Below are 18,632 nucleotides of genomic sequence, written 5' to 3'. Positions count from 1 at the left end.
TTCTCCCTTTACACATGCCAATGCTGTTGGGTTGCCAACTGAAAAGCAACAAAAATGGCCTGGTGCTAGCGCTGGTCTGTCTGCAGCAATTCGATCTGCAAAAATCAACAGATGATATCTTTCATAGCAAGACAAGGATTGTATGCCCTGCTAATGCCAGCAGACCAGGCCAATATTCAAGGCAAAAGAGCAGGGTTCAAAATGCTGGCACCCCCATGTTGTCAATTAGGGCTGGTGCTCCACTTCGCTTCAGTTCTTAGAACCAATAGCGGAGCAGCCTGATTTGCCTCCAACAAAGGCGGAGATGGATCAGGTTGGGGGAGCTGCGGATTGAGACCAAGCGGATTGAGACCAAGCAGATCCTTCGCCTTAATCCAGAGCTCCAAAAAAAAGTAAGTGTGGTGGGAGGGGGGCTTACCTGGCGTCACTGCAGTCTGTGCGGCGATGGCAGCAGAGCCAGGTAAGAGGGCAGGAGGGGAGAGGGGCTTCAGTTGAAGCCGCCGCGGATCACGACAGAGGCAGGTAAGTGGGGAGGGGGAGGGGGGCCTTACCTGCCTCCATCGTGGTCCGGTGGCGGTTTCAACTGAGGCCTCAGCCTCAGTTGAAGCCACAGCCAGACCGTGACAGAGGCAGATAAGTGGTGAGGGGGGCCTAACCTGGCTCCAGATGCTCTGATTTGCTTCAAACTGGGCATGAATGTGGATACATGTATACGCTCTCATGGTGCCAATTTTGAGGTTTCTAACTTTAAAAGTAAAAAAGTTATAGGCGTTTGATTTTCAATGCAAGTCTATGGGGGAGAACATGGAGCTCCGATCCGGATCCGGATCCGGAGCCCCGCAGTGGAGCGGAGCATAGGTGGATCAATGCAGGGTGGAGTGGACCCAATCTGGAAGTTGCTGATCAGGATCCAGAGCAGATCGGGGGGTCCGTGCTAGGCATGTGCTCCGCTCCGATTAGGAGCGGAGAAGCAGTAGCGAATTGGCCTGCTCCGCCTTACCCAGAGGTGGAGTAGAAGCGGACCGTGGACCCCTAGAAGCAAGGCGAAGAGAAGAGACCATTTTTCAGAGCTCCTCTTTCAGGCGGACCGCTCCGGTCGCCATCTTGAAAACATTTCGCCCATAGGATTGCATTGCAGGAAATAATCGCGGATAACTGGGTTGTTTTTGAAGCTATCGTTCTGAAAATTCTTGTGCTCAGAGAGTCGTGGATGGGGGTCATTTTGAGACTACTCTCACCTCTCTGCATCGTGCAGGTCACATGCTAGAATTTTTAAAAAATCGGGTAAACAAACGGACAGCGTGGGTCAAACGGCGGTTTTCGCCCATAGGATTGCATTGCGGGAAATAATCGCGGATATAATAATCTCCGGATCCGGAGCCCCGCAGTGGAGCAGAGCATAGGTGGATCAATGCAGGGTGGAGTGGACCCAATCTGGAAGTTGCGGATCGGGGGGTCCGCGCACAGCCCTATTGCCAATGAGCTTTTGTATCTGGCTTGCCTGGGCCATAGTCATCCAGTTCGTCCCTTCTGTGCCCATGCAAAAGCACTCATTGTACAGCCAGCAGTAAGAGCAGCAGCAACAGCATCTGTCTGTGTCAGAGACATCAGGCGGTTGTAGTGTCCCAAGACTGCATGACATCCAACTACAATAAAAAGACCTGCTGCAACAGAAGCCCTCGCTGGTAATTTTTTCCAGCTCAGAGAGCCTTGACAATAAGCAACCTCCGAGCAAGCAGCCAATGTTAAAGGCATCTCCTCCCTGTCCTCTCTCAAGCGTGGTTGGCGCTGGTAAGAATGACCTTGCTCAAGGAACGAAGCAACGCAACACAGGGGCAATAACCAGCAATGGAAGGGTTGTACTACGGGGACAGCCGTGTCGTTGCACCGCCTCTCTCTGCAAGGACACGGAAAGCACGAAGACACAGAAAGGTCACTGTGCGGAAAAAGGGAATGAACGGGATCGTTTCACTCCCAGGCACTGCATGGGCTGCTCATTCTCATCTTTCCCATCCCACTGACTGCTTTTACACGTGCGGCATTCATATCATGAAGAAACAACAGGGCATTTCATGTTTAACCATGACAGCCCGAATTCATTGGCATGGCATGGACTTTCGGAATGCACAGGGCATGCCATCAATATTAGAAATGATACAATGAATCTTTGAAATCAGACTTACAAGCTATCAATGGCCAACTACTCAGGATGGCTATATATTACCTCCAGCATCTGTGGCAGCATGCCCATGTATTGGTATTGCTGGGGAACATAAGTGAGAGGGTACTATTGCACTCATGTCCTGCCTAGGGATGGACAAATCTGTCAATTTCGCTCTCTCCCACATTTAATTGAGGTCATAGCTAGACAGGGCGAAATCCCAAGGCAATCCCCGGGATCGTCCCTGTGCATCCACATGACACACAGGGGATCCTGGGAGCAGGGAGGGATGTTCCCTCCCTTGCCCCGGGATCTCGCACTCCCCTTCGAGCCTGCTTTTTCCACGGTCTCAGGCTGATCCCGACACCGCGGAACATGTATGCGGGCATCGCGGTTTTTCCTGGTTCCTCGCAGTTACTCACGAGGAGCCAGGAGCCATGCATGGGACACAGAGCTCCTCAGGAGCTCTGCACCCATCAGGGGTGGGGTGGGGGAGCTGGGAAATTAATTTAAAATTAAAAAAAACCCTACATTTTGCGCATGACTGTTTGTGCGCTCTTCTTCTTTAACCAAAAAAAATGGCGGCTGCAATGTCCTCTCCCCCTAAGGTTGTCGCGCTCCACGTGTAAACAGAGGGGGAAATCTCATGATAAAAATTTTGCGAGATCCTCACTCCTCCATCGTGCTACACCAGTAGGTCTAGCTGAGGCCTTAGTTTCTCAAGAAGACAATCTACACTAAGCAGGATATTGCACTATGAAAGCAGTATGAAAGTGGTATATAAAAGGCAGGAGACACACTACTGCCTTATAGCAGTATTGAAGTGCGCTAACAACTGTTGGGGCCCATTGACACAAACCATGTACCACTTTCATACCGCTATGTCGTGCTTGGTGTGGCTCCTGCCTCTTATATACCACTTTCGTAGCGCAATATCCTGCTTGGTGTAGATTAGGCCAAGGTCTTCCCATCTCAAATATAAAGACATTTGTGAACATTCTTCCATTCTTATCCAAACTGAACTGAAAACAAAATTCTCATCCATTTGCAATGGCCAAATTCAATAGATACAGCTGACTCCAGTATGGAAAGAACCATGTTGTACCTGCCTGCCGTATAACTGGTAAAGTTGAGGAGCTTCTGGGAATAAAGAGGTGGCCACACTAATTCAGTGCTAACCTGGTTAAATACACAGAGATTCAAACTCAAACTTTTATGAGCTAAGTAAGCACTCAGAGCTCCGGGCCTGGATGGATCTCTCGGTTTGTGGTTTTCCCACATTCATTAAAATCTCAAGATATATCCATCTTGAATATGGAGCTGAAATGAATCTCTCCTATATCCTGACCCACAGTCTCTACCAAAGCTTCCCTCACAGGCTTATTCTATACCTATCTACTCTTTTGTCCATTCCACCAATATTTCTCATATGGATGAATTTAAATACGGGTAGAACAGCTTCCATTTTTATGACCCAAATGCCTGGGAGAGCGAGACCTTGCACTCCTCTAACGTTAAGGAACCCAAGCATAAAGTTGTAAAACATCACTCATGGATTACTGCGTGCTGGGAGTCAGAGTTGATATATTAGGCTTTTTGGGGGGCAGATGGCTGCTTGCCTTGACGCCAACTGTTTCTATCTTAGTGTTTTCTTTTCTCTCACTGTGATAGTCCAAAACAAGCAAACAAAATAAATGTAGCTACTAGGTGCTGCCGCCTGATTAAAGACCTCCTTGGCAACAAATCATATGAGTGTTCCATCATTTAATTAATCTTTTGAATCTCCAGGCGTTTGTGTGCATACGAATAAGCTCATGCATGGACATGCCAAAGTCAGCGCTGCTTTAGGAGAGGTCTCCTACCTTCTCTGTCACAACTTCGCCATCTTAACTTTCTCGCTGCCATCATGAGACCTGACCAAGTGAATAGGCTTGGACATATACCAGCCTTCCCCGATCTGCTGCTTTATAGATGCGTTGAACTTCAAATCCCATCATCCCCAGGCCATGCGGCCATTGCTGGCTAGGAACATTGGGAGTTGCAATCCAATGATTGTGGAGGACACCAGCTTGGTCAAGGCTGCTATGGGCTTCAGATGACCCCTTTGTGCATTCAGAGAATTTTCTAGTAGTAGGTGGACTCACCCGCACCAGGCTTGGGGGGCGCTCACCCCGTTGCCGCCACCACCCTGCTCGCCGCTGCTGGGCCATGCTAAAGCAGCAGGAGCTATACTAGAGTGACCAGATACAAAAGAGGGCAGGGCTTCTGCAGCTTTAATGGTTGGGATGAAGAGGGAATTTCACCAGGTGCTACATGCATACAAATGACACCTGCTGAAATTCCCTTTTCTAAATAACCATTAAAAATAGAGGAGCCCTGTCCTCCTTTCCATACGGTCACCCTAGGCAAGGGTAAACAGGAGTGAATGAGCATTTTTGGAACCTCCGCATTTTTGGGAGCCCCCCCCCCCCCCCCGCTAATGGTGGCCTTAAAGGGTGAGGGTAAAGCTGTGCATGATGGCATCAATGGAGCCTTAACCCTGTTGCGTCAATGGGGAAAGTGTGCGAGTTTGGGGGGGGGGGCTGCTGAGCACTTGCTGGGGCCTCATGAGCACTTGGGGGCAGCTGCGCTTTTGCCCCTGCCACCCCTCTTTGTCAAATGCTGGACCCAAATGCTGAACCCTACCCCCAAAATGGATTCAGCCCCTTGGATAGCTTCTTTAGAGTTATGACTGAAACCCAGAATGGATCCATGGCCCCATTGAAACTAAAGCTAAACTTTAGTTTAGGCCTCCACTGGAAGGCTGTGTTCATAGAATCATGGAATAGTAGAGTTGGAAGGGGCCTATGTATGAGGCCAATGAGGCCAACCCTCCGCTCAATGCAGCCGAACGCCTGTGGCGTAAGACCAAGGACTGGGCGGACTTTGTCCACTACAAATTTGTTCTCTCCTCTTTCTCTTCTGCCATTTCACTGGCCAAACAGCAGCACTACTCAATGTTGATCCAGTCAAATGCTAAGCACCCTCAGCGGCTCTTCGCGTCCTTCAATTCTCTTCTGAAGCCTAATCCGCCATCTCTCCCCGCCTCCCTGTCTGCCAACGACTTTGCCTCTTTCTTCAATGCTAAAATCCAAACTATACGCTCCGATCTAGCCAACTCTGCTCCGCTTCCAGCTCCTGTCCCTCACCTGTCAGTTCCTCCTTCAACTCTCTCGGCATTCCCTTCGGTCTCAGCTGATGAACTGTCTATAATACTGCGCTCATCGAAGCCTTCCACTTGTTCCCGTGATCCGATTCCCTCTCGCGTCTTTATTAATCTTATCCCCGCTATCCTCCCGTCCTTGCTTCACATCATTAATTTTTCTCTGTCCTCTGGTTCATTTCCTTCTGCTTTTAAACATGCTACAGTCTCTCCCATTCTCAAAAAACCCACTCTTGATCGACTATCCCTGTCTAACTACCGACCTGTCTCCCTCTTGCCCTTTGTCTCAAAGATCCTGGAACGTCTGGTCTACTCTCGTTGTCTTGACTTTCTCTCTAGTAACTCTGCTCTGGATCCCTTTCAATCTGGCTTCCGTCCTTTGCATTCCACTGAAACAGCCCTTACCAAGATCACCAATGATCTTCTTACTGCCAAGTCTAAAGGCCATTATTCTGTTCTTATTCTCCTTGATCTAACCGCAGCCTTTGACACGGTTGATCACGATCTTCTCTTAGATTCCCTCCACGACCTTGGACTCTGTGGCTCTGTCTATAACTGGTTCGCCTCCTATCTAGAGGGTCGCTCTTTCAGCGTGTCGGCTAACGGCAGCTCGTCCTCCTCTTTTCCCCTTTCAGTTGGGGTTCCGCAAGGCTCGGTGCTTGGCCCGTTGTTGTTCTCTCTATACATGCTGCCCTTGGGCAAGCTCATTCAATCTCACGGCCTCCAATATCACCTGTATGCCGATGATACACAATTATATCTTTCATCTCCGGAACTTTCTCCAGATGTTCACGATCGTATCTCGGCATGTCTTTCAGATATCTCAGCCTGGCTGCTTCATCGTCGTTTGAAACTTAACATGGCAAAGACTGAATTGCTAGTTTTTCCTCCTAAACCTTCTCCTCACCTCTCATTCTCCCTTACTGTCAACGATGTCACGCTTACTCCGGTCAAGGAAGCACGTAGTCTTGGCTTTATATTTGACTCCTCGCTCTCCTTTACTCCTCACATCGAGGCAGTAGCTAAATCCTGTCGTTTCTTCCTGTATAATATTGCCAGGATTCGACCATTTTTGTCTGTCTCTTCTGCCAAGACTCTCGTTCACGCACTGGTTATCTCTCGGTTGGACTACTGCAACCTTCTTCTCTCTGGCCTTCCTTCGTCTCACATCAGTCCGCTGGTCTCTGTCCACCACGCTGCCGCTAAGATCATCTTCTTGGCCCGCCGCTCTGACCATGTCACTCCACTTCTGAAATCTCTTCATTGGCTTCCAATTCACTTCAGAATCCAATATAAACTTCTCCTACTGACCTTCAAAGCTCTTCACTGCCTAGCTCCTGCCTATCTCTCCTCTCTCATCTCACACTATCGCCCCGCTCGGGCTCTCCGCTCCTCTGATGCCATGCTTCTCGCCTGCCCAAGGACCTCCACTTCCCTTACTCGGCTTCGTCCTTTTTCTTCTGCTGCCCCTTACGCCTGGAACGCTCTTCCAGAACACTTGAGAACTACAAACTCAATCACTGCTTTTAAGACTCAGCTCAAAACTTTTCTTTTCCCTATAGCCTTCAAATATTGAGTTTGTTCTGACTTTACACTGTTGGTTTTCCCCTACCCTGTGCCTGTTTACACTTCCCTGTGCCTGTTTGCATTCTCCTTCCCTCTTTATTGTTTACTACAACTTATTAGATTGTAAGCCTACGCGGCAGGGTCTTGCTATGTACTGTGTTATCTGTACAGCACCATGTACATTGATGGTGCTATATAAATAAATAATAATAATAATAATAATGCAGGAATCCACCCTTAAGCATCCCTGACAGATGGCTGTCCAGCTGCCTCTTGAAGGCCTCTAGTGTGGAAGAGCCTACGACCTCCCTAGGTCATTGGTTCTATTGTCGGACTGCTCTAACAGTCAGGGAGTTTTTCCTGATGTCCAGACGGAATCTGGCTTCCTGTAACTTGAGCCCATTATTCCATGTCCTGCACTCTGGGATAATTGAGACGAGTTCCTGGACCTCCTCTGTGTGACAACCTTTCAAGTATTTGAAGAGTGCTATCATGTCTCCCTTCAGCCTTCTCTTCTGCAGGCTAAACATGCCCAGTTCTATCAGGCCTTAGGACCTAAGGTTTATCCAAGGATCATCCCGGGGTCATCCCTGATCATGTAAATAACACACAGGATATCCCAGGAGCAGGCAGGGACAACCCCGGGATAAACCTTAGGTCTAGCTAAGGCCCTAGTCTCTCTTCATAGGGCTTTGTTTCCAGACCCCTGATCATCCTCGTTGCCCTCCTCTGAACACGCTCCAGCTTGTCTGCATCTTTCTTGAAGTGTGGTGTCCAGAACTGGACACAATACTCAAGATGAGGCCTAACCAGTACCGAATAGAGGGGAACCAGTACGTCACGCAATTTGGAAGTTATACTTCTATTAATGCAGCCCAAAATATCATTTGCTTTTTTTGTAGACACATTACACTGTTGGCTGATATTCAGCTTGTGATCTACAATCCTTCTCACTTGTAGTATTGCTGAGCCAAGTGTTCCCCATCTTGCAACTGTGCATTTGGTTTCTCTTTCCTGTTTTCAGCCCAGCGCTCCAGCCTGTCAAGATCACTTTGGAGTTTGCTTCTGTCTTCCAGGGTATTAGCTATCCCACCCAATTTTGTGTCATCTGCAAATTTGACACGTAGGCCTTCTGTACGGTGTGTACTACACAACATTCCTAACCAGTGAAGAAAAAGAGGTAACCTCTCCCTGCTTTTGCAAAGCTCCGTGTTTGCACAGGAATCCCAGCATGTACAGCAATGCTGATGGATTGATAGGAAGATTGAGGAAAACCTTTTAAAATGTCAAGATGCTCCTGTCTGTGTGGGAGAAGTTATTCCGTATCGCCTTTCACTCAAGCTAACTATATAAACACCTTTAGTAAGAGCCTGTTCTAAATCAAGATACAAGTCCTGGATCTAACTGGCACGTTCATTTTAATTGTCACAAACATCACACTGTAGGAGGGAAAGGGCTCACCCTTTTCTTTCGGATACTTTTCTGGTTTGGGGGTGGGGGAACAGGCCATTCGGAGACAGAACGTTGAGGATTAAAGGAGTCCTCGTTCAAATACACAACGTCCCCTTTGCATTCCCCTGTATGGATGGCAAATAGTATAAAGCATGAATGCAACACACTGACAGGCTTTGTGGAGGGACGCCGTGCGTGCGGGGTCTCGTCATTGTATTGCCATGAATATTTTATTGCCATGCTAAACTGTCACATTGCAAGTTGAGCTATTTGTGCCACATGGAGATGCTCACACGGCGCTGCTGTTCATGTTTACATCCATCCTGCAAACGCCAGCAAAACACTGCCTTTGATAAGCAGACACCCTGCCCCATTCAAGCGCAGGCGTGATGCTTCCAAGATGGCAACATGGCAGCTGGTTGAAAGCAGTATCAGAAGAACTGATAGCGAGAGGTACTGCTGAATATTCAAGGGCCTAATCCGTGGAGACTCCTGACACTGATGTGAGCTGGTGAGGCAGGTATTCACGGCTGACGCTAATGAGGCCTGGATCTCTGTAAAATTAGGGAAGCTGTGAATATTACTGATATCCCGCTCCCCAGAAAAATCCCCCTTGGTTCACATGGGTGCCCTGAACAGCCTGCATATGGATGGACTCCAACTGTATTGATGAACCTCCAGAAAATAGAAAATAAGTTGGCCAAGTTGTTGCACTGTCAAGACAATGATGTGTAGTGCCCTGCTTTTGTCTGCACTTTGTAATCAGGAAGAATGCACAATTAAGCCATTCCTATACGTCAGACTGGAGATTATTTGCAGTTAAACGTATTGTGCATGGACCAAATTGCTGTCACCATTATGCTGATAATGGAGCAGTATTCAACTGCCTTTGGAGCAGTAGCCAATGGTGTCATTCCACAAACAGTGCTAGCAGAACTCTGCCACGTCTTTCTGTTGCATGAGCACATGCACATAGCGCTGATGCAGTTGGTTGTGCATGCAGTCACACACCTGCACTTGTGCAAACATAACTTTAGTTGTACTCTTCTCTTGTTCAGAACCTAGTTTACACTAGCACAACACCATTTGTGCAAGTGAATGGCATGGTTGGATGATGCCCGTAGTCTGTGCTTTTGAAACAGGACTGATGTCCAATTGAACCAGGAGTCTATGCATTTGAAGAGGAACCAATGCATAATTAAACATTGGATAGGGAATAGTGAACTAATGAGGATCATAGAATCATAGAATAGCAGAGCTGGAAGGGTCCTATAAGGCCATCGAGTCCAACCCCCTGCTCAATGCAGGAATCCACCTTAAAGCATCCCTGACAGATGGCTGTCCAGCTGCCTTTGAATGGCTCTAGTATGGGAGAGCCCACAATCTCCCTAGGTAACTGGTTCCATTGTCGTACTGCTCTAACAGTCAGGAAGTTTTTCCTGATGTCCAGCCGGAATCTGGCTTCCTGTAACTTTATTTATTTATTTATTTATTTATTTATTTATTTATTTATTACACTTATATACCGCCCCCATAGCCAGAGCTCTCTGGGCTGTTTACAGAAATTCTAAAATTGAGATAAAAACAAGTATACAAAATTTAAAATTTTAAAACACAGAACATACACACATAAAGCATTAAAAACCATTAAAAAACTAAACATGTGGGTGATTAAGATGTGCTGCCATATGCTTGGGCAAAGAGGAAAGTCTTAACCTGGCGCCGGAAAGATAGCAGCGTTGGCGCCAGGCGAGCCTCATCAGGGAGATCGTTCCATAGTCTGGGGGCCACCATCGAAAAGGCCCTGTCCCTCGTTGCCACACTCCGAGCCTCTCTCGGAGTAGGCACCCAGAGGAGGACCTTAGATGTTGAACGTAGTGACCGGGTATATTCACGTCGGGAGAGGCGTTCCATCAGGTATTGTGGTCCCAAGCCGTGTAAGGCTTTATAGGTCAAAACCAGCACCTTGAATTGGGCTTGGAAACATTCAGGCAGCCAGTGCAAGCAGACCAGAGCAGGTGTTACATGGTCGAAACTTCTGGTTCCTGAAATCAATCTGGCCACTGCATTTTGCACGAGCTGCAGCTTCCGAACCGTCTTCAAAGGCAGCCCTACGTAGAGTGCATTGCAGTAATCTAACTTGGAGGACAAGTTAGATTACTAACTAGAGCATGGACAACTGAAGCCAGGTTATCCCTGTCCAGGTAGGAGTGTAGCTGGGCCACCAACTGGAGTTTGTAAAAGGCACTCCATGCCACTGAGGTCACCTGAGCCTCAAGTGACAATGATGGATCTAAACTTGAGCCCATTATTCCGTGTCCTCCACTCTGGGAGGATCAAGAAGAGATCCTGGCCCTCCTCTGTGTGACAACCTTTCAAGTATTTGAAGAGTGCTATCGTGTCTCCCATCAATCTTCTCTTCTCCAGGCTAAACATGCCCAGTTCTTTCAGCTTTGTTTCCAGACCCCTGATCATCCTCATCATCCTCACCCTCCTCTGAACACGCTCCAGTTTGTCTGCATCCTTCTTGAAGTGTGGTGCCCAGAACTGGACGCAATATTCTAGATGAGGCCTAACCAGTGCCAAATAGAGGGGAACCAGTACCTCACGCGATCTGGAAGCTATACTTCTATTAATGCAGCCCAAAATAGTGTTTGCTTTTTTTGCATCTACATCACACTATTGGCTCATATTCAGTTTGTGATAATGGTGGTGATGGTGGTGATGATGTCATATGATATTTCCACTCAAAACATTTCAGCAGATTAACAAAACAAAACAAAACCTTGCATTTAGAAAATTAGCACATCAGTGAGAAAGCTGAGCTAGAACCTTTTCTCCTGACATTCTAGTTTTCTTCGTTCATGGAACCTTTTGTTTGGAAGGCTATTTATATTGACTGGTCCAAGATCAGGCGCTATGCAGATTTTGTTAAGTATATGAAAAGAAATACTTGCTTAGTCATTAAAATTGTGTGTGTATGGCTATCTCAGGGTTAAACAGAGAAAGTCTATCTGTGGGCAATTACCTTGAGATAGAGGCTGTTCTGGGAACCTTGCCAAGATTCTAAGTTAGCCTCATCACAGCTGTATGTAATGTAGATAAGAATTGTGTAGATCTGTATATAGTTTCTCACTTGTGTAAAATGGAACTGATCACTGCTCTAAGATCACTGCTCTCTGATCACTGCTCTCTGTGTATGCCTCAGTGTGCTGATCTGAACTGATCTGAATTGAACTGCACAGAAGCCTGAAGGAAATAAACCAGCTCTGCTGTGTAAGACCTGCGTGATGTGTGTTTGTTTCTGAGCACAAACAGAGTTCCAGAGAGAGAAAAGTTCTGGCACAATAACCCAACAAAGGTTATGGGCCCAGTCTAGACCAGTCTAGCCTAGACCAGCCTACGCCAGCCTAATCCAGGCAGAAGAACCAGAACTTGGTGGGAACGGTGCAGTATCAGAACCAGAACCAGGAGTCTGCTAAAACAGAAAACTGTTGATGAAGGAAGACATCAAGCTAAAGCCAGTGCTGCAAAGTGAGGAAAAATCTCAGTCGGCTGACTCTGAGGAGGACTCTGAGCAGAAGGACGGTGAGATACCAATTCCTAAAGCAGAGGAAATGGCAGGAGCTAATATGTCTGGTTTGCATCAATTGTTGGAAAAGCTGAATGACTCTAACTATGCATTATGGTCTTACAAAATGCAAATGTATCTGATTCAGGCTGAACTGTGGTATGTAGTCACAGAGGATCCACCAGATAGAGCAAATCCAGAGAATGCTAAATGGTTTAAGGACGATGCAAAAGCAATGGCAGTTATTGCATTAGCTGTGGAAGACTCTCAAATTTCCTTCATTCAGTTTTTGAATACATCAAAAGAGTGCTGGAATGCGCTACAAGCTGTATATCAAAGAGAAACAGCGGGCAGTAAAGTAATTCTAACCCGGAAACTGTATGGAATGAAGCTGAAACCAGGGGAGTCTATGTCAAACCATTTGAAAAGCATGAGAGAAATCTTCAATCAACTCAGGGCACGAGGGATGGAGTTTACAACTATACACCAAGTCTATGTGATTTTGTCAAGTCTTGATTCATCGTACGACGCGGTTGTCACCATGATGGAAAGTCAAGAGGAGAAAAATTTAACCCTCGAGTATGTAGCGGGAAAACTACTGGAAACCTATGAAAGAAGACAAGCTTCAAAACAACAGAGCTTTAAACATCCTGTGGCTGAATTTCAACAAAGCCATAAATCTTCTGATGTGGTGGCTGCATTAAAGGCAAGGAAATGCTTTAACTGTGGTTCCACAGAACACTTAAGGCGGGATTGCAACAAGAAGAAAAAGCTGTTGACAGCAAAGTGGAGAGAAGAAAACAACATGAATGAAGCTGAATCAACAAAGAAGTGTCTTCTAGCAAGAATCAAAGAGACAATGAATCCTTGGTTTTTGGACTCTGGGGCTTCAATAAGTATGGCAAAAGACAAACTTTCATTTGTAACCTTGGAAACTTCTACTTCAAAGCAAAAGTGTGTTACCCTTGCAAATGGAACAAAAATCCAGATTTGTGGTGTGGGTAATGTATATTTTGATTGTCTGGGAGTTGAACTACAAAGTGTTTTATATGTACCAGAATTAGAAACAAACCTTCTAAGTGTGTTTCAGTTAACAGAAATGGGGTATGAGGTTTGTTTTACTGAAGAAAATTGTACTATAAAACAGGGAAACAAGGTGTGTGTGCAGGGAATAATGAAAGAATCTTTGTATATAATTAATACTTGTACAGAAAATGAAGTTGTAGCCAGCAAAGTCACAACAAAAACAATAGCCAATTGCAAACCACACCGAGAGTGTATCCATTTAACTCATAAAAGGTTTGGTCACGCTAACTATAAAACAATTTCTAAGATTCCAGAATTGTGTGAAGGGGTGAAAATCAAACCATGTTCTTACTATGTAGAATGTAATGTATGCAGTGAAACCAAGTGTCATAAGTCAAACATTCCAAAACATAGTGAGAGAACAACAAAAAGAATTTTTGAATTAATTCATGCAGATCTTGCAGGTCCTTTTGAGACAAGTCAAGGAGGAAACAGATTTTTCTTGTCTATTGTTGATGATTACAGTAGATTTGGATTTGTGTATGTGTTAAAACAGAAGAGTGAAACTTTTGGAAAGTTTAAAGCCTTTGTTAAGTGGAGTAAAAATAGATTTAAAGAACCTATAGCTAATCTAAGAACGGACCGGGGAGGTGAATTTCTTAGCAACCAATTTAAAAAATTCCTCAGTGATGAGGGTATACAACATGACCTTACTGCTCCATATTCACCATTTCAAAATGGAGTTGCAGAAAGGAAAAACAGAACCTTGCAGAACATGTTAAGAGCTCTATTGAAAGAGTCAGGATTGTCTAATCTGTTCTGGGCAGAAGCTTTGTCCACCTCAAATTATTTGTTAAACAGGCTTTATCACTCTGTACATGAAAAAACCCCATATGAAATGTTTTACAAAAGAAAACCTAGAGTGTCACATATAAGGGTTTTTGGAAGTAAATGTTTTGCTCATGTTCAGAAAGAAAACAGACCAGGAAAGCTAGCTCAAAGAGGTTTGGAATGTAAACTGTTGGGATATGATACACAAACAAAAGGCTACCGTTTGTGGTCTCCATATCACAAAAGTGTAATTGTAAGCAGAGATGTAGTTTTTCATGAACAAATGCAGGAAACAAAACAGTATGTAAGTTTGCCTGTAGAACAGAAAGCTGTAGAAACAGAAGAAATTCCTGAACAATCTCAGCAAGAGAGGGAGGGGGAAGAAACTGTAGAGGAGGAAACTATGCCTGTAACTATGCCAAGACGATCAGAAAGGGAACGCAAAGCTCCAATTCGTTATTCAGATGAATACCAAAGCAAACAGGTTTCTCATAGAGCTTTACTAATAGCCTATGAACCTACTTCATTTGAGGAAATTCAGGAAATGGAACCTACAGAAGCTCAGGGCTGGCATGAAGCAATGTCAGAGGAAATCAGAGCAATGGAAAAAAATGAAACGTGGGAGCTAGTACCTTTACCTGAAGGCTGTAAAGCCATTACCTGTAAATGGGTATTCAAAATAAAACAAAATGAGAAAGGACAGGTGGAACGTTCAATGGTAAAACACAAAGAGATGCTTTTAAAGCTGGGTCTCAGATTGTAACACAATTTAAACAACATGCGCAAGAGGAGGACTGTTAAGTATATGAAAAGAAATACTTGCTTAGTCATTAAAATTGTGTGTGTATGGCTATCTCAGGGTTAAACAGAGAAAGTCTATCTGTGGGCAATTACCTTGAGATAGAGGCTGTTCTGGGAACCTTGCCAAGATTCTAAGTTAGCCTCATCACAGCTGTATGTAATGTAGATAAGAATTGTGTAGATCTGTATATAGTTTCTCACTTGTGTAAAATGGAACTGATCACTGCTTACAGATCACTGCTCTCTGATCACTGCTCTCTGTGTATGCCTCAGTGTGCTGATCTGAACTGATCTGAATTGAACTGCACAGAAGCCTGAAGGAAATAAACCAGCTCTGCTGTGTAAGACCTGCGTGATGTGTGTTTGTTTCTGAGCACAAACAGAGTTCCAGAGAGAGAAAAGTTCTGGCACAATAACCCAACAGATTTGCACCTGGATTTCCCCCCCATCCATGTCCAACATCTGCATCAAACATCTTATTGTAACAATATGGCATACTGGTTCTCAAGGCCATCCATCTACGACTTGGTCTTCTGTGATGTTTTAACATTCCATTGTTTGTAGGATCCAACCAGAAACATTAGCCTTATTTGCACACATCTGAGCTGATTCAAAAAGTATGAACTGGTCTTGAATTCCTTCAAGGAAGAGCAGAACACAAATTACCAAGTAAATAAATGAAAAGTGCGGATTTGACAGTGTGCATTGCTTCCCGCTAATTTGTACATGCTGTACATTTTCCCCAAAGGGCACGGCAGTCCTTAAATGGAATCAATTAGAAGTTTAATACTGACAGTGCTTTCTTTCACAGCACTGGATCACGGGGAAATCCGAAACTTCTCATTAAACAGCCAGCCAGACAAGTAGACATGCTGAAACGTGGTATATACCTCTAGACCTGTAGGGAAAAAAATCAGACGGTGGTCTCCCTTTGACCTCATTAAGTGAAAAGGGGGGGTGAGGTGGAGATTCTTATGTGCTCCAATAATCCAGAGCATAAGGTGTCAGAGAATTGCTTGACTTGGGACAAAGGTGGACTTGTATTTCCAAATATCCAGCTATTGTAATGCAGCCCACTGTGACAGAGCTGTAGCGCCGGGGTTAGATTGCATCTCATGTAATGCATCCGCGGTTATCGCAACCTATCATCTCAAGTGACACTCGCGTTTCCAGCATTGACTGACTGGGCTATTACAAACCCAGGAGCCTTCCAAGCTGGATAAACATCTTTTACGACGGAGCTGCACATTACAGAGGGGGCCGTCACCTCCTTCTCACCCTCTCTCTTATTACATGCACAGCAGGGGTGAAGAATCTCACGCCTGAGTACAGAACTGGAGGGTTCCCCAGTTGGCCACGCCCCCTGCCCCTGGCTCCACCTTCTTTGCCCACTAACCATTGATGGTTTGAAGGCTCCCCAACTTTGGTGCAGTTTTGATCCCATGCGAAAAGATTGAAAAATGCCTCTCCCAGTACTTAGTTACTGGCCTATCAGAGCTTTCAGCTAAAATACACCGGTAATTTGTTCCGTCCCCCTTTTGCCTTTGACTCCACCCATTCTGCTTTTGGTCCCAATCACCCAGTAGAGGATGGTGGCTCTGATGTCAGTAGGGGGGTGAATCTGCTCCAGGTTTCATTCAGAGTCAGAACTCAAAGGAGCTATCGAAGGCGCTTCCGCCTTTATTAATTTATTACAGTTATATCCCGCTTTTTTCCCTCTTGCAAGGAACCCAGGCCTAATCTATACCAAGCAGGCTATTGCACTATGAAAGCGGCATGACAGTGGTATATAAAAGGCAGGAGCCACACTACTGCTTTGTAGCGGTATTGAAGTGCACTGACAACTGCCGGGGCCCATTGACACAGACCATATACCGCTTTCATATCACTATATCCTGCTTGGTGTGGCTCCAAGGGTCCATGTAGTCCAGCACTCTGTTAACACTGTGGCCAACCAGCCATCAGCCAGGGATGCCAGTCAGAGGAGGAGACCATGCTGAGCTAAGTGGGTGAATGGTAAGACATAACCTAAGGCAGCTTCCTATGTTCTGTCATTTATTTGGCACACATTATTATTATTATTAATAATAATAATAATAATAATAATAATAATAACAATAATAATTCTTACCCACCTCTCCATTCCGATCGAGGTGGGGAACAACAATAAATGATAAATACATAAAACTGAATTAAAACATAATATACATTGTTAAAAACATCCTAAAAACATTTTTAAAACATCTTAAAATACCACTGGATAGGCCTGCCAGAAAAGATCGGTCTTTATAGCTTTCTTGAATGCTAGTAGACTGTTAAGTTGACAGGTCTCCTCCAGCAGGCCATTCCACAGTCTGGGAGCAGCAGACGAGAAGGTCCTCTGGGTAACAGTTGCACCATTCCAATTTGCGGCCCTTGACAAAGAAAGTTGCTCCCTTCAACATCCCAAGGCAAGGAAGAGGTCATTGAGCGTCATTAGACAAGCATTTAATCACATGTTCGTTATGCCGACATGGGCCCTTTTAACAACGTCATCCACCTCTGCTGCATCTCCTGCTCCTTCTGGCTTTCTTTCGGTCACAAAATAGGCCCCAGTAAATCCAATTTTTTTTTAATGAAATGTGCCACCATTTCCTGCGATACGAAGGAAAAGCAGAGCGATAAAAACGGCCACTGAATGGGCCACATGGTCATTGTTTACTTCCTCTTTCTTCCCCTGTGTGAAGAAAGAGGAAGTATCGTGGGACAGAAGCGGGGGGGGGGGGAAGTGACGGTAAGGAAACATGATTTCCCCTCATCTGATGATGCTCATTACACAAGCCCTCTTCAGAAATGAACTCTACACTTGTGTTCAGTGAATGCATGGAGGAGAAGGGGTCCTGTCCCCACTATCACTGACCAAATTTGAAAACATTTGTAAAATTTTGTGAGTAAACAAACAAACTGAAACAAACTTCTCACCCACCCCTATGTTAGAAGCAGGAGCAGCAAAACACCTGTTCTTTGAATATATGGGGGGTGTAATTTCTGAAGAATCTATGACCACAAGCAAAATCTTTGGTGAGGCTCATTCCATCCAAAGCCAACTTGGTCCATCTTTTAAAGTTGGACTTCTGAACTGTTGCTCTGCTTCGCATTTGTTTTTTGTGACTTTATATTTATGTCACTTGTATGCTGCCAGGGCTGGCTCCAGACTGAAGGACTGCCCCCCCCACACACACAAACACACAGCAAAGTGCCTTCTAGTACACCCCATACCTCCCCCTCTTCTGTGGACTTATTGGTGGTGGCTCACAAAAACACTGCAATCTACCTACCACCTCGATTACTTCAATGCAGCAGTGCGCCAAGGTGTTGTGGGCGATTTCAAATGACAGCTGGCTTCCCAGAGTCTAGGGATGGGGAAATCTGGGGAAATCTGGCCCTCTTGGGGCTCAGTGGATTTCCCTGGAGTCCCCAGCCCAGCTTGCAAACACAAAGATAGCTGGGAGCTCCCTGCCGGAACTCACAGACTGTCCGGTGGAGTGCCAGCAGAGAGAAGGGAGACTTGTGCACAATTATAGGTGCTGGACTTGCCCAACACCTGTCATTGTGTGCAAGTCCCCCTTCTCCCACCTGGTGCCCACCAGCAGGGAGAAGGGAAACTTTTGCACACCATGACTGGGACTGGACTTGCTTGCCCCGTCATTGCCATTGCACACCATTGCCCACCGGATGCTCTGCGCAGCTCCCTCAAACGAGAGAGTTGTGCAGACCAGCTGGCAGTGGTGAGGGTGGCAATATATGTCCATAAGCTGGCCCAACTCAGTGCAGATCAAGTTGGGCCAGCTTGCAGAGAAGTGAACCAAGCTGCCAAAAGCTCAGTGGGCTTGATCCCTGGCTGGCGAGATCACATTACGCCAGTCCTTTTACAACTTCATTGGCTGCAGGTCCAGGTCCGGGCCCAATTCAAAGTGCTGGTATTGACATTTAAAGCCCTAAACGGTTTGGGGCCAGGTTATCTGAAGGAATGCCTCCTCCCA

The sequence above is a fragment of the Elgaria multicarinata genome, chromosome 2, assembly GCF_023053635.1.
Source record: "Elgaria multicarinata webbii isolate HBS135686 ecotype San Diego chromosome 2, rElgMul1.1.pri, whole genome shotgun sequence".
Lineage (NCBI taxonomy): Eukaryota > Metazoa > Chordata > Lepidosauria > Squamata > Anguidae > Elgaria > Elgaria multicarinata.
The sequence above is the reverse complement of the archived record's forward strand: the minus strand, read 5'-3'. Positions refer to the sequence as shown.